General features: G+C 44.3%; 2 protein-coding genes across 2 annotated transcripts in view; one reads left to right on the forward strand and one right to left on the reverse strand.

The window, feature by feature from the left end:
• Positions 1-16,985, reverse strand: part of RPS16 (ribosomal protein S16) — a 243,444-nt gene that overhangs the window by 117,734 nt on the left and 108,725 nt on the right. The window lies entirely within an intron of this gene.
• Positions 1-16,985, forward strand: part of MON2 (MON2 regulator of endosome-to-Golgi trafficking) — a 148,047-nt gene that overhangs the window by 83,370 nt on the left and 47,692 nt on the right.

The following is a 16,985-nucleotide window of genomic DNA, read 5'->3' on the forward strand; positions in this document are numbered from 1 at the left end:
CCATAAGATGAACGATCTGAGGGTTGCCATACTCGAAGGTAATCTTAAAACACCGAAAGAGAGACGGTTGCATGAATATAAATTTATGCAACTGTTCGGGACACTTAGCGGTGGCCTAAACAGAGATCGAAATTTTGAGTCATTACTGACACAAGTGAACTCTCTTCCCATGAGCGCTAAAGGCCATGTCTGTACATACTGTGCTATATGTATTCACACACAGCTGCCTCTTACACATACTAATACTCCTTGTTTTTCCATCCCTATACACCAATAGGGACCACATAATATCCACACACACTTTTAGTTGTGCTACAATCTCTAACATTTCCACACCAACCCACACCATTTATATCCACTCCCACTCCACACACACCTTTTGTAAAGCACTGTATATACTGTGGGCTCTCCATTAATTTATAGTCACACAGATACACACACACACTCTTACATCACTTGCTTTCAGGAACCTTTTGACACCTCTAGCCATAAAACACATCCACACCGGGGGAAGGACAAGCACACATAACATTCCAAGAGACACTGTTTTTAAGTATACCTTTTGCTTGCTTCATTCATTCATTGTAACATCGCCCCGCACCTCCCTCTCTCTCCTCCCTCTCCCCCCGCACCTCCCTCTCTCTCCTCCCTCTCCCCCATCCTCTCTCTCTCCCCTTCCCCATCCTCTCTCTCTCCCCATCCTCTCTCTCCCCATCCTCTCTCTCCCCATCCTCTCTCTCCCCATCCTCTCTCTCCCCATCCTTTCTCTCCCCATCCTCCTCTCCCCATCCTCCTCTCCCCATCCTCTCTCTCCCCATCCTCTCTCTCCCCATCCACTCTCTCCTCCCTCTCCCCCATCCTCTCTCTCCTCCCTCTCCCCCATCCTCTCTCCTCCCTCCTCTCTCTCTCCTCCCTCCTCTCTCTGCTCCCTCCTCTCTCCCTCCTCCCTCCTCTCTCCTCCCAATCCCCATCCTCTCCTCCCTCCTCTCGCTCTCCGTCCTCTCACCTTCTTCTCTCCCTCCTTTTCCTCCCTCTCCCCCTCAATCTCCCATCCTCTCCCACCTTCATCCTCCATCCTCACTCCCCTCCAGACACACCCACACACCAACACAGACACACTTGGACACACCAACACAGACACACACACACACCAACACACCAACACACACACACACACACACACACACGGAGGAACCGTGAGATCTAGTGAGGAGCAGCTATGGAGAGCTCTGCAGTGCCACCTGCTGCCCAGAAGCTGCAGACAGCCCGGTTCTCCTCCCGGCTACAGCTGTTCTGTGATCAGCTGAGCGCGGCCGGCATCCTCCCCTAATCTCCTCCTACCCTCCAAAAAGGCACCGGCTCATTAAAAACTAAGATGTCTGTTCACCATACCTCAGCAGCTGCCCACTGCGAGGGAATTGCCTGACCCCCCTAAAACATGCTTCCTCCCCACTGATCAGGGACTCACTCACCTGGAGCGGAGACTCCCCCCTTCCTCCCGGCGCACGGGGACTCCCTCGGGGGGGGGGGAGGGAAGAAACAGCATGCCGAGGAGAAGGGGAGAGGAGAAGCAGCATGTGGACTGGGGAGAGATTTGAACCTAGCCGAGCCCCTGCAGTCATGTGCCTGCTCCTCTGAGCTGTGTTGGGCTTGACATCATGATGTCACGTAGCGTGTCGTCATGGCAACGCGGCTTCATTTGACGCCACGCGGCCATTTTCAATGGAGATGCAGGGGGAGGCACTGAAGATGCAGGAAAAGTCCGGGAGGCGCTGAACCATTCGACAGTGGGCAAAATGCACTCGCCCGGGTGCGTGGGTGAGTGCATTTGTCAAGCCCTGTATTTATGTGTAACAGGTTTTCCCCCATCCTCTGGGAGAATTCACTGTTACCTAGTGTTGTTGTGCTTCTCACCTGCTAGGCTTACATGATACTGAGTGTCCGCCAGTGGTAGTGGGGATGAACAGGACAGGCTTTAGTGTTCTCAGTTCTTTACTTGGTGAGGTGCCTCCATTCCCCGCAGGCCCCTGTAGAACTGGGGGCAGTCTTTGCAGGAAAACACTCCGGTACTCCCCCTGATGAACAGCACTCCCAGGCAGGAGTATAAAACAGGAACAGGTCTTTATTGTTCATTAGCATACAACTGGTACACTTCTTCCATGGATCAACCCAGGGAGCTTGAGGCCCCGAAGGTCTATCCTTAGCTCCCTTATTCCCTGGCGGAATAAGGGGTACTACCTCCCTCCCCTAAAGGTGAGGGTCTCCCCAACTCTCTGCACTCTACCAGAACCACAATATGTAGGCTCTGCAGCTACTTTTGTACCCAGGGGGAAGGTCTTACGTCCGAGCACCTGATAGGGCAGAACACAGGCCCTAGGGCCACCCCCCTATCACTCAAGGGAGCTGCTTACTGCAGGGGGAAAACAAAGATGAACCCTAACACTGCCTGCACTGGTACCAGGGTTTATGTGTTAGACAGGGCAGATTAGTAGCTATGAGGATATAGATATAGATATATATATATATATATGATGAGAGAGAAAAGAAGGCCCTAAAAAAGCACTCTAGTGTGTATGAAAGTACAAATCACATAATATTTATTGATATATTGTCACAGAACAAATATTAAAACAAAGCACAGAAATAGTTAAAATACAGCATGGATCCCCTGTTCATTACAAAGCTTGACACATCCTCCAAAAACAATGCCCTGATGAGAACAAACCGAAGGTCAAAATTAGACTCAGATGATATTCTAAGGTACCTGACAAGGTAAACCTGGTGTGGCAACCAACAGCCTAAATAATCACGGCTATGGCTATGTGATCATCAGCAAGAAATCAAATATTACTACTATCCCCTGCAATATAGGGTCTGTCTATGGTGACAAAGAGTAGCATATGAGTAACAGCAAAGATACACAATATAGAGCCTAAAAAGCACATGTAGGCCTGTTAATAAAGAGAGTAATACATCACCTATGGTCAGGTACAAAAAAATCGGTACATGAAGGGGGAAACAAGGAGAGATGCTAAAGCATGGTAACGTGCACTGCTATATATATCATCCCACATCACTATTTAGAGACGAATACCTGGAAAAACACCATCTGGCTCCACTACAGTAAAATGAAAAATCAAGTTGCATATTATGCTTTTTTGACCAAGCTTGGACTTTATTTCATGCAATCTGAGGGAAGTAGAATTTATGTACTTTAAGACATGTCTGAATGTCGGATACATTAATAATGACCAACAGGTGAACTATATCATCCCTTTACCTTATGTATGTACAAATATATTGACAGCTTACAGCCATGAGGTGGATCACCTGTTATTCTTGATTTTGAGTGTGGATATTAATGCACTTTAATTTATGTACTGGCTTGGACTTTACTTTAAAAGTATTTACATGTATTATACTTCTGTGGGGTACAATATCATCTCAAGTTCATTCCTTTATGGTTGTTTGCAGGTGCTCCCAGCTATGACTAGGTAGCATGTGCTTTAACTGCATTTATGACTTCCACAGTGAATCTGACTTTGCCATTATCTGTCTGGCAACCGTTATGGAGTGACTGATTGTGATCTCCTTCATTCTTGGGCTGCCTTTGTCCCTATACTGACTGTGGCAGTGCCTTTATGTACATTGTGCCCATATTCGTGGGTGCAGCGCGTTCGTGGGGAGCGGAGAAGTGTGGGTTCGCCTGTTTGTCACTTGGGCCTCCCTTATACACAGGCGCGCATGCGCGGAACGCGAAGCAGTGCAAGTTCAGCCAGCCTGTCGCAATTAGATGTTGGATGTAGAGTCGCGCATGCGCAGTGAGCCGCCCATAATATCTTGTGGCACGCATGGACTATCACCAGACTCAGGGCGCCTGAGTATCTAGGCGCGAAGCTATGACGTCACGGACATGCGCACTGGCATCCGTGAGGCCCGTTTTTTTGCCCCTAATTACACTAAGCTTAGAACGAGACCTTGTTACACCTGTGGCTCTTTGCTGGATGTCATATGTATGCATTGGACACACCAGGAAGGTATCTATGTAATTGCTGCCTCTTATGGAGGATTGAAAGTGTTCCTATAAAACGATTTTGCATTGGCTTAGTAACTGTGACCATTAATGAGTCATTGAGCAATACCCTGAACACACACCTGTTTGTCTTTTGCACAATTTATTTTTGCCTGTTTTTGCCAGGTGATTACACTCACTAGCCCAATTAGGTTCCCTTTTTAACTTCCATGTCACCCTGCTTACAACACCACTCCCAGTAGAAGGCTGTGTGCCGAAACGCGTAGGAGCAGGTCTAGCAGGCAGGATCCCCTGGTTTGTCCCCCCTCTAAAAGAAAAAAAAATGGGTCACGTTACCATGCTTTAGCATCTCTCCTTGTTTCCCCCTTCATGTACCGATTTTTTTGTACCTGACCATAGGTGATGTATTACTCTCTTTATTAACAGGCCTACATGTGCTTTTTAGGCTCTATATTGTGTATCTTTGCTGTTACTCATATGCTACTCTTTGTCACCATAGACAGACCCTATATTGCAGGGGATAGTAGTAATATTTGATTCCTTGCTGATGATCACATAGCCATAGCCGTGATTATTTAGGCTGTTGGTTGCCACACCAGGTTTACCTTGTCAGGTACCTTAGAATATCATCTGAGTCTAATTTTGACCTTCGGTTTGTTCCCATCAGGGCATTGTTTTTGGAGGATGTGTCAAGCTTTGTAATGAACAGGGGATCCATGCTGTATTTTAACTATTTCTGTGCTTTGTTTTAATATTTGTTCTGTGACAATATATCAATAAATATTATGTGATTTGTACTTTCATACCCACTAGAGTGCTTTTTTAGGGCTATCGAACAACTGATGTGTTCCAGGACGGTGTTGCCTTGCTGGTGGTGATTATATATCACAAACTGCCTTTTTATCTTGTACTTTTGTGAGTGTCCTTAATCCCCTTGTCCTCTTTTTAATTGATTAAATGTACTGTTTTACACTATGGGACGTGCGCTCTCTGTTCTCTCTCACTCTCACTCTCTCTCTCTCTCTCTCTCTCTCTCTCTCTCTCTCTCTCTCTCTCTCTCTCTCTCTCTCTCTCTCTCTCTCTCTCTCTCTCTCTCTCTCTATATATATATATATATATATATATATATATATACATATACATATACATATACATATACATATACATATATAAATATACATATATATACTGTGACAGGGTAATTGACTCTCTATATGTTAGGAGGAGCAGTATGCATGCTTTCCAGTAGACGAGGGGTTAACCCAGCTTGTTAAGCAGTCCACAGGTGATTCAAATTAAGCTAGCTCACCTGCTTTAAAACAGGAAGAGGAAATGCCACTGGGGCGGCAGTCTCTCTCAGGCACAGAGAGAAGACAGAGGTGTTGACAGACACAAGCTGCTCAGCTTGATCCTGTCCCAAGGGGGAGAATAAAGCTCCCAGGTAAGGAGCCAACTGGTTTTGTTGAACATTGTTGGGCTGGACTAGGTTAGCTAGCCAGCCAGGTAGTTAGCCTGCACTTTTGTTTAGTCAGTGCCCAGACCGTGGTTAGGTTTTTGTTTACGTTTAATTTAAAGGGACAGTGTACCCATTGTTTTAGTTACCCTTTTTGGACAAATAAACCCACCAGCACTATTTCACCAGAAAAGTCGTGTTGTCTCCTCACTTACCACGGCCATCCTGCCACACGTGGTGTCAGAAGTGGGATGTTGAACACCCTGTCAAAGGGGCGGAGCTACAGATTACGACTGGTGGGACCTGTCCACGCGGTAACTATCAGTATGGAGGACGTTGTAAAGGCCTTAGTGCACAGCACCGCTGTTCAGCAGGAAGCTAACAAACAGGGACAGGAAAGCGCGGCTACACAATGCGAGACAAACCGGATACTTGCAGCCCAGCTTGACGTTATCGCAGAAACCCAGAGGCAGCTGATTGAGCAGCTGGCTCAGATTAAAATGGACTCGACCAGTACGGCCCAGGCGCGGCACGTCCAGGCGAACGTGTACCTGCAGAAAATGACGCCGCACGATGACATCGAGGGATACCTCAGGTCCTTTGAGCGAATCGCTAATCGGGAAAGTTGGGCCCGCTCCAAATGGGCTGGGATAATCGCACCCTTTTTACTGGGGGAAGCCCAAAAAGCGTATTGTGTCCTCGACGAAGAAGCCGCAGCAGAGTATGACTGTCTGAAAAGCGAAATCCTTGCAAGGATTGGAGTGACTCCCGCAGTTTGTGCGCAGAGGTTCCATACGTGGAGATACCAGGAACAGAAGCCACCCAGATCCCAGTTATGGGATTTGATTCACCTAGCGTCCAAGTGGCTAAAACCAGAGGTATATAGCCCGACACGGATCCTTGAGATGGTGGTGTTGGACCGCTTCATTCGAGCGTTACCCCAGGACCTTCAACAGTGGGTGGGGCAGGGAGATCCCCTCTCTTGTGATGCCATGGTAGGCGCAGTGGAGCAGTTTCTAGCTACCCGTGAACTGTCACGCCCCCCCTCGCACAAACCACAACCCACGTCCCAACACGAACGGTAGAGGCCAGCGCTGGCGCCAGGACCCACGACCGTTCGCACGATTTGAGCGGGTGGAAGAAAACACGGATAGGGACAGAAACTCTAAATCCCAGAAAGGGTTTCAAGAACGAACTGGGCCAATTGTTTGTTTTGAGTGTGGGGAGACGGGGCATATTAAGGCTCACTGCCCACAGTTGTCTGAGCCAATGGAGTGTGCGTATGGCTCTGTGAAGTCTGAATTTTGTGGAGTGGTAGGTATGACCCGCGAGGGAAAAAGTACCCACAACTTCCTCGCCACTGTGATTTTAAATGGTAAACCAGTCTCCGCCCTGATGGACTCAGGGAGTAATATTAGCTTGGTATCAGGGAAGCTGGTTAAGCCTCTCCGATTACACCATGGTGAGAAGTTGCGGGTATTATGTGTGCATGGGTGTACGCTTCCGTACACCACGACTCTGATAAAAGTGAAAGTCGAGGGGCAAGTCATCCAAACTACGGCAGCAATTGTACCAAAGTTACCCCATTCCCTAGTGTTAGGCTGTAATTTCCCTGGTTTTGACACCCTGATCAGAGGACAGCTCACCTTAAACAATCCTACTCCAGATGAGCTTTTTCCATTTACAGACCCCGAATTAGTCTCTGAGGTGTCTAAAACTCCTAAGTTGAAACGAGAACGTAGGAAGGGAAAAAAAGAGGTACGCCCCCACCCCAGTTAGCACTGGCCACTACTCCTAACGGAGGGAGACCAGAGGGAGAGGAGTTGTCCGAGACAGGGCCTGTTGATGCTCAGGTGTCCGAGTCACCCGTGGAGGTAACCGGCCAAACTCCAGATGAGGAAGGTTTTGGAAGTCTAGAACTTTCCCTGACTAATTTTGGTAGGAAGCAGGCTAATGATCCCCAGTTGAAAAATGGGTTTAGCCAGGCAGTAGAAGTTAATGGAGTCCCGGTAGAAGGGACAACCAAGGAATCCTATCCCTATTTTTGTATTAAAATGATTTGTTATACCATGTGAGCCAAGAGGAGGGCCAAGAAATAGAAAAATTGCTAGTACCCAGTTCATTAGTAAGGAAGGTCCTGTAGCTAGCACACTCTCTTATTGGGAGGTCATCTGGGAGAAGAGAAGACACAGCAAAGAATCCAAAAAAGATTTTACTGGCCAGGGATATATAATGCAGTGAAGAGATTCTGTGCCTCTTGTCCCGAGTGTCAGTTGACAGCCCCCCGACCAAGTTTGAGGGCCCCATTGATCCCTATGCCTATTATTGAGATCCCATTTGAGAGGATCGCCATGGATATAGTGGGTCCCTTGGAGAAATCTGCCAAGGGTCATCAATACATTCTAGTGATCCTAGACTATGCCACTCGCTACCCAGAGGCGCTGCCTTTACGTAATACTTCCTCCAAAGCTATAGCTAAGGAATTGTTACAGGTTTTCTCCCGACTCGGGATACCGAAGGAAATTTTGACAGATCAGGGTACCCCGTTTACATCTAAGCTTATGCGAGACTTATGTGTAGAGCTAAAAATACAGTCCCTAAGAACCTCTGTTTACCATCCGCAAACGGACGGGTAGAACGATTTAATAAAACTCTGAAGATGATGTTGAGAAAGGTGGTTGCTAGTGATGGGAAGAACTGGGACACCTTGTTGCCTTATCTCTTGTTTGCTATCCGAGAGGTGCCACAGGCCTCTGCAGGGTTTTCCCCATTTGAACTCCTGTATGGGAGACGCTCAAGAGGGATTCTGGATAGCCTCAAAGAAGAGTGGGAGCAACAAGTTGTTGCAGGGAAAAATGTCGTCCAATTTGTGGAAGATTTAAAAGAACGCATTGCTCATATTACTCCCATAGTCAGACAACATTTAGAAGAGGCACAGAGGGCCCAACAGAACCTTTACAACAGACAGGCTATGGTTCGCAACTTCCGACCAGGGGACCGAGTAATGGTGCTTGTTCCCACGGATGAAAGCAAGCTGTTATCACATTGGCAAGGGCCATATGAGGTTCTAGAATAGGTCGGCCCGGTGAATTATAAAATTCGACAGCCAGATCGGAGGAAGGTAGAGCATATCTATCACATAAATCTATTAAAATCCTGGAAGGATAGAGAGGCATGTCTGACGGTAGTAGCTAATAAATCCGGGAAAGGGGAGGAACCACTTGTTCGAATATCGGCAGAACTCACTCCTGAACAATATAGAGAAGCTATAGACTTGGTAAAAAGGAACAGAGATGTATTTTCCAGCGTACCAGGGAAAACTAGGGTAATTTCCCATGATATCGTTACCAAGCCGGGCGTAGCCGTTAAGATAAGACCCTATAGAATCCCAGAAGCCAGAAGAGGGGCTATTCAGTCAGAGGTAAAGAAGATGCTAGAGTTAGGCGTAATTGAGGAGTCCCATAGTCAATGGTCCAGCCCTATTGTCTTGGTACCTAAGCCAGATGGGTCAATACGGTTCTGTAATGACTTTAGAAAAGTAAATGAAGTCTCGAAGTTTGATGCCTATCATATGCCGCGGGTAGACGAGTTAATTGAGAGGTTGGCGAGGGCCCGTTTTCTAACCACTTTAGATCTTACAAAGGGTTATTGGCAAATCCCCTTAACAAGTTCAGCAAAAGAGAAAACAGCCTTCTCCACACCTGATGGCCTTTTCCAGTATACTGTCTTACCCTTTGGCCTTCATGGGGCACCTGCAACCTTCCAAAGGTTGATTAATAAATTGTTACACCCACACTCGAACTACGCCTCAGCGTACTTAGACGATGTGGTAATTCATAGTCCAGATTGGGACTCACATCTACAAAAGGTTGAGGCAGTGTTGAGAACCTTTCTGGAGGGGGGTCTTACAGCCAACCCAGCTAAATGTTCAGTCGGCCTAGCAGAAGCAAAATATCTTGGCTATGTTGTGGGAAGGGGGACAGTAAAACCTCAGCTCAATAAAGTTGAAGCCATTGAGAGTTGGCCCCGTCCCCTTAAAAAAAAAAAACAGGTTAGGACATTTCTAGGCATTGTAGGTTACTACAGGCGATTTATACCCCATTTTGCAACCCGGGCGGCACAGCTTTCAGATTTAGTAAAGGCAAAGGCACCTGATGTTGTAAAATGGAACAGTAATGCAGAGACCGCATTTTTAGACCTACGTACAGCGCTCTGTAGTCACCCAGTCTTGGTAGCCCCGGATTTTACGAAGGAGTTTTTTCTGCAAACGGACGCCTCCGAATTAGGTCTCGGAGCTGTACTGTCCCAGTTTGTAGAAGAAGAGGAACACCCGGTTCTTTATTTAAGTCGCAAATTGTGTCCCCGTGAACAAAGATATGCCACAGTAGAAAAAGAGTGTTTGGCCGTAAAGTGGGCAACAGACACATTGAAGTATTACCTGTTAGGCAGGTCTTTTACGCTCGTTACAGATCACGCACCCCTACAGTGGATGCATAGAAATAAAGAAAAGAACTCGAGAGTTACCCGCTGGTTTTTGTCGTTGCAACCTTTCAACTTCACGGTCCAACATTGGCCAGGCATACTGCACGGTAATGCTGATGCACTCTCTAGGGTGCACAGTCTCGGTGCACGGGCCGCTCCACTCGGTAACATTACGCTGGGAAGGGAGATATGTGACAGGGTCATTGACTCTGTGTATGTTAGTAGGAGATTGCAGTATGCATGCTTTCCAGTAGACGAGGGGTTAACCCAGCTTGTTAAGCAGCCCACGGGTGATTCAAATTAAGCTAGCTCACCTGCTTTAAAACAGTAAGAGGAAATGCCTCTGGGGCGGCAGTCTCTCTCAGGCACAGAGAGAAGACAGAGGTGTTGACAGACAGACACAAGCTGCTCAGATTGATCCTGTCCCAAGGGGGAGAATTAAACTCCCAGGTAAGGAGCCAACTGGTTTTGTTGAACATTGTTGGGCTGGACTAGGTTAGCTAGCCAGCCAGGTAGTTAGCCTGCACTTTTGTTTAGTCAGTGCCCCGACCGGGTTAGGTTTTTGTTTGTTTAATTTAAAGGGACAGTGTACCCATTGTTTTAATTACCCTTTTTGGACAAATAAATCCACCAGCACTATTTCACCAGAAAAGTCGTGTTGTCTCCTCACTTACCACGGCCATCCTGCCACAATACAAAAAAGAAGAGAAGCGCCAACTCCATAGCATAATACTGTAAAATAAGGAAACTTTATTCAAACATGGAGTAGCACACAGCCGGTGGGAGCAGCGTTGTGGTGCATCTGGGACTGGCTCTATTGATAGGCAACCTTGGTGATTGTGAGAGACTTACCATTGATTATTCACCACCTCTATCATCTGGTTTCTTTGACCCCACGTTCCTGGCTACCTGTCTGTCTATTAACCGGCGTCCACCTGCAGTTACAGATTGTCTCAAACGATTGTGTTTTTTACCCACCATGTGAGTATAGGTCCTGATGACTACTCCATGTTTGAATAAAGTTTCCTTATTTTACAGTATTATGCTATGGACCTGGTGCTTCCCTTCTTTTGTTTTTTATAGGTGTTTGTGATCAGGCAGGATCACAGAAAGAAGCTTGACCTCCTCCATACAGACTGTTCTCTGAACTGGTCTATTCATCTATTTCATTCACGTGATTGGTTTGATTTTATTTAAAAATATTATTGTTGGCTTTGGTATTGCACTTTCACATTTAGTTTATTTATAATACCTTTAACACATCATTTACATCACACATTCACACTCATTAGCGCTACTCTTTGTTTGAGAGAGAGAGAGAGAGATATTATATATGTGTGTATATATATATATATATATATATATATATATATATATATTTTACTTGTGAAAACATTCACATGTCTTAGATAGGTCTGCAACCCTGCTTTTCGACATTATCACAAATGCTACTGGTATATGCTATATGGTAGGGGTTTTTTAGTCACCTTTTCACCCACCATAACCTAAATAATGTGTATATGTGCGTACGTACGTCTATCCACACTTTTATTGTTCGTTTGTAGACAGAAATGTGAGCAGTAAGGTTTTCATGAGGACCAGAAGTTACTAAATCTATTAAAAATAAATTGGAGGTTGCTCAGACATCGTTGACTCTTTGAGTCATCAATAAATCAGTCAGATTAGTTTTGTGGTTAGCTAATAGTTATTTTAGTCAATCAGAGCAGTAAAAGTGTAATCGTAATGCTTTAAATGGCCGTAAATTAACTGTCTAAATGGGATTGGTTAAGATTAGAACACTGATTTTATAACCACTGTACTAAACCCATTCTAAAAAAAAAAAAATATGAAGTGTTTTAATTTTAATTGGTTATGAATTTTGCTGACACATTCTATTAATGTCAGATTATTGGTAGTGCTTACATTAGTAACCGGTTTTATTTTATTATATTTGTAGGTTATTTTTTTTCCCCCCTTAACATTGTTTATGGTATTTGATATTTATTTGCCCTCGGATAACTGTACTGTATTTGAACCATGCATAATGCAGTATGTAAAGAAAGTCTGTACAGCATGCCCTGTATGACCCTGATTTAATTGCAATATGTTATTTCTGGTCCTAGACAACCTAATTTCTGATTAATGGGTTGAATTTAGTATATCTATATCTATCCATGCTGGGTCATGAAATTCGTAATCTGTGCTGTTCAAGATGTGTGTCTGTCTATGCAGTCACGGGCATCTTAAATCTCTTGGAATATTTTTATTAATAGTACTGTACTATATATACACACACGCACACGCGAAAGAGTTTATAAACACCTTAGGAGTTTCACAATATTTCAAACCTAAAATGTTGTTAGATCACAATTTGATGCCATTTAGTATCCAAACTTTAATCACTACTACCACCAGAGCGCCGGGGGATTTTCTGCTCAAATGGCACAAAGACCTGATACTTTTTCAACATTTATTTATCCACAAATGATTTAACATTCAATATCCATGTGTGAAAAGTATGTGAACCTTTAGGCCTCGGGCATGGTCAGCGCTGACCCGTGCTGAGGCGCGCTGGTGCTTACCAGTGAGCCCCTACAGCTGCAATGAGAGCGGCTTTAGTAGGGGCTCGTCTACGCTTCCGCAAGCGTGCGGAAGCGTAGGTCTTATACCAAATTTAGATTTGGCGCTCGCCGGAGCGCAGGGCCGGTCACGTGAGCGGTTCGCCCAATGAGGGCGAACCAGCTCCGTGACGTCACTGGCCCGCCCCGACACGCCCCCCGGACGGCGTGCGCACCAAGGCCAGGGAAAGCACCCGCTTTCCCTCAGCCTCTGCGCGCCTCAGCACGGGAGAAGGCACCATGGACGCAGCCTTAGATTCCGTACCTGGTGGCACCCCCTTGAGCAGCAATGACTTCAACTAGGTGTTTCCTATAACTCCTGGTCAGTGTCCCGCATCGGCTTTAAAGAATTTTGGCCCATACAAAGGCTTCCTTGCATGAATAGCTCGCTTCAGGTCCTGCAACATTATTTCAATAGGGTTTAGGTCCGGACTTTGACTAGACCATTCTAAAATGCGTAATTTCTTCTGCAGCCATTCTTTTGCAGATCTGCTTATATGTTGAGGATTATTGTCTTGCAGCATGACCCACTTTTGCTTCAGCTCATGGACAGATGGCTTGACATGGTCCTGTAGAATCTTCTGATACAATGCAGAATTCATGGTTGTGTCAATGATGGAAAGCCGTCCAGGTTCTGAGGCAGCAAAGCAGCCCCAAACCATCATACTCCCACCATCATGCTTGACAGTTGGAATGAGGTTCTTCTGTGCGAACGCAATGTTTGGTTTTTGCCAAACAATATTTCTCATTCAGACCAAAAAGTTCTACCTTTTGACTCGTCTATCCAGAGATCATTATTCCAGAACTTTTGTGAATCATCTATGTGCTCTTCGGCAAAATTCAGACGTGTAGCAATGTGCTTTTTAGATCGCAGTGGTTTCCTCCAGGCTATCCTTGCATGAACACCATTCTTGTTCAGTCTTTTTCTGATAGATGAGTCATGAACACTCTAACATTTGCCAAGGCGGGAGTGGCCTGCAGATCCTTGGATAATACTCTGGGGTTCTTTGTGGCTTCCTGGATGATTTGCTTGTTTGTTCTTGGAGAGATTTTGGTAGGTCAACCGCTCCTCGGTAGAGTGACTGTGGTCTTGAACTTTCTCCATTTGTAGACTTATAATATAATGGTTGATGTGGCAATTTTCTGTTGGACAGTAGATTGGTGAGGCCCCAAATCCTTAAAAAATGTTTTTCTTCTTTACATCTTTGCATTCAGATATAATTTGCAGCGAACCAATTGCTGATCACTCTTATTGTCGAAGCCTCTGTGCAGGCTTGAATCATGTGTTTCTTATTAGCAAGGACCGTGTTTCCCAACTCCAGTCCTAAGGGAACCCCAACAGGTCAGGTCTTAAGGATATCCCTGCTCCAGCACAGGTGGCTCAGTCAAAATGACTGAGCTGCTGATTGACCCACCTGTGCTGGAGCAGGGATATCCTAAAGACCTGACCTGTTGGGGTTCCCTGAGGACTGGAGTTGGGAAACACTGAGCTAGGATGTAGTCTGTTTAATTCTTAATTCCATGGGTCCTTTGGGTTCTCCTTGAAGAATGAATTAATAATGTAGAAGTGTTCACGTTCTGCAAATTCTACCAATCTGTATTCATGTTCATGCCTGTTGCCGTAACCATACTTTCCAACTGATGGTGCTTCTTTCTACTGGACACCAATTTGTGCATTGAAATCTTCCATAATGATCTTGAGGTGGCAATTTCCTTTGATGTTAAAGGTGCAATCCTATACAGTAAACCAGTTGATTTTCATAGGGGCCTATTAATGGGTAAGTGTTTGTTAATCAAGTTTTTTTGTTTTCTTTATCAATTTCCCAGATGAGAGCCATTAAACATGTCAGGGGAATTGATTCACTTTGGTCCTTGGAGGGATTTCCCACTTTAAGTTGGATGATTTCATTGTAAAAGTCTTCCACTTCATTGTCTGTGGGACTTGATGTTGGGGTATACATTTGGATTATTTGAAGCCTGTATTTTTGTGAACTGAATGATTATGGCTTCTCTTTCTGATGAGCTTTCATATTCCACTGAATTGTTTCCCCATCTCTTGTTAATGATGAAACTTACTCCACTGATACTTCCATTTTCTGTACCTCCTAATATAATAAGTGTCTGCCTTTGGGCTCAATGAGACCTTCATCCTTTTCTTCTTACAGTACTTCACTAAGGCAAACAATATCCCATTTAATATTTTCAAGCTAGTCTTCCCGTTCTTGCAATGCTGCTTCACTGGAGAGGCCAGCAGTTGTAGGTAGCCAGATTAAGGTTTGATTGACCACTTTAGTTTAACGTCTGGTGATTCTTAGCACACTTTGCCTTCATTACTTTTTCCTGAATGCTGTGAAGCTCAGGGACAATCTGGCCCCCTGAGAAGGAGGACCATTACTATTTGGTGTCTTCCATATTTGGGTGTTGAGGCCTTGCTTGCCATGCCGTCCTCATTTGCATGTTTGTTTGCCAGAACCTTTCCTACTTTAGCCAGGTATATTGTTCAAGCTTTCATATGGTGGTTGAACCTACTCGCACAAGTGCCACTACACATCTTCTTGAATCCCATCATTTTGAGACCGTGCGATAAGGATTTAGGGGAAGGAATATATATATATATATATATATATATATATATATATATATATATATATATATATATTATATGTGTATATGTGTGTGTATATATGTGTGTGTGTATATATATATATATATGTATATAATCTCGCAATATATGTAATATGTTTATACTGTATAGTTGAATCTAAATATTTTTTATGCCATCAGTACAGCAGAAATGGCAATTCAATAGTCGTTTGTGATTTATATTTAGTCTATGCATTTCAGTTGTTGGGGTGGAAGACTTTCCTTGTAATGGGTGTTCGGTGGCTGCCAAAAGTACAGTACCTGAATTTATAAACATTAAAATGCATAATCTTACCTATTTTATTACTAGTTTGAGATTCCTTTTTAGATTTTTTTGTAAAATCTGATATGGGTATATTATAAAGCAAGTTATAGAAAGAGGCTCAATTTTTTAGAAGCCCTACAAACGTTTTTGCTTTAGAAACCCATGAAAGGGCTCCTGCCTGCTCTCTTCAAACAATCCTCATGTAACCATGGTGATACCTTTTCATATGTTAAACCCGGTGTACAAGCCTACCTTCTCATACACCGATTCCTTAATTACACCCCCTATTTTAGCCCCTTTGATGCTAGACGAGTGAGTGTTGGTTAGATTATTACAGGCATACCCCGCATTAACGTACTCAATGGGACCGGAGCATGTATGTAAAGTGAAAATGTACTTAAAGTGAAGCACTGCCTTTTTTCCACTTATCGATGCATGTACTGCACTGCAATCGTCATATACGTGCATAACTGATGTAAATAACGCATTTGTAACAGGCTCTATAGTCTCCCCGCTTGCGCACAGCTTCGGTACAGGTAGGGAGCCGGTACTGCTGTTCAGGACCTGCTGACAGGCGCATGCGTGAGCTGCTGTTTTCCTATTGGGCGATATGTACTTACTTGCGAGTGTACTTAAAGTGAGTGTCCTTAAACCGGGGTATGCCTGTATACCCTTTTATTCTTGGATTACCCTTTTTGTGTTTTTTTACATATCAGTCATATTAGCGTATCCCCTTAAACAATATTATAACCCATATCCAGTTGGCATCTCTCTGTGTTAGGTTGCGGAGACAAGAATTATAATACTTGGTACATGTTGCGGGTACTAACCCTAGTATTGATAGTATAGTAAATACAACTTAAATACATTCCCCATTGGGAAAGCACGTTTTAGAGGGAGTAATTTTCCTAAACTTGCACATCTGTATCTGCAAATGACTTACTAGAAAAGCATCTCTGCAATGATTCCCATATTTCAAGCATATATTTTTTTTTACACAATTTTTCTGCGTATATTAATCATTTGTAAATGTTACATTCTCCTGTAAATAACCATTATCATATTTTCAAACCCGCCAAACTCATACAGTCCAAATGTAGTTGAAATGTAACTGTTATTACATTAATTAGCATGTCATCCCTTGCGGCTTCCTATTGGCTCACGTGACGTGAGCCATTTAAACCTGTATTAGATACAAGCATGACCTTTAGAGCTATGTACTCGTGGAGCAGGGGGTCCCCAGAACTGAAATGAATGTGGTTCAGCTCCACATACCTCCTGCTTCCCACCTTGGTGAAAATGTAAAAACAATGTAATCTGAAAATGCTTCTTTAAGAGGCATACACTCCAAAAATGGGGCATGTTAAATCATGTAAGCTAAGCACAGTGTGTGATTGGAGTCTGTAGTCCATCGATTTTTCTTCTTCAAGTAAAGGGATTTTTTTTGTACTTTGACATTGTAATCCACACACGGCATCACTTTACTTCCTA

Source organism: Ascaphus truei, chromosome 5, assembly GCF_040206685.1.
Source record: "Ascaphus truei isolate aAscTru1 chromosome 5, aAscTru1.hap1, whole genome shotgun sequence".
NCBI lineage: Eukaryota > Metazoa > Chordata > Amphibia > Anura > Ascaphidae > Ascaphus > Ascaphus truei.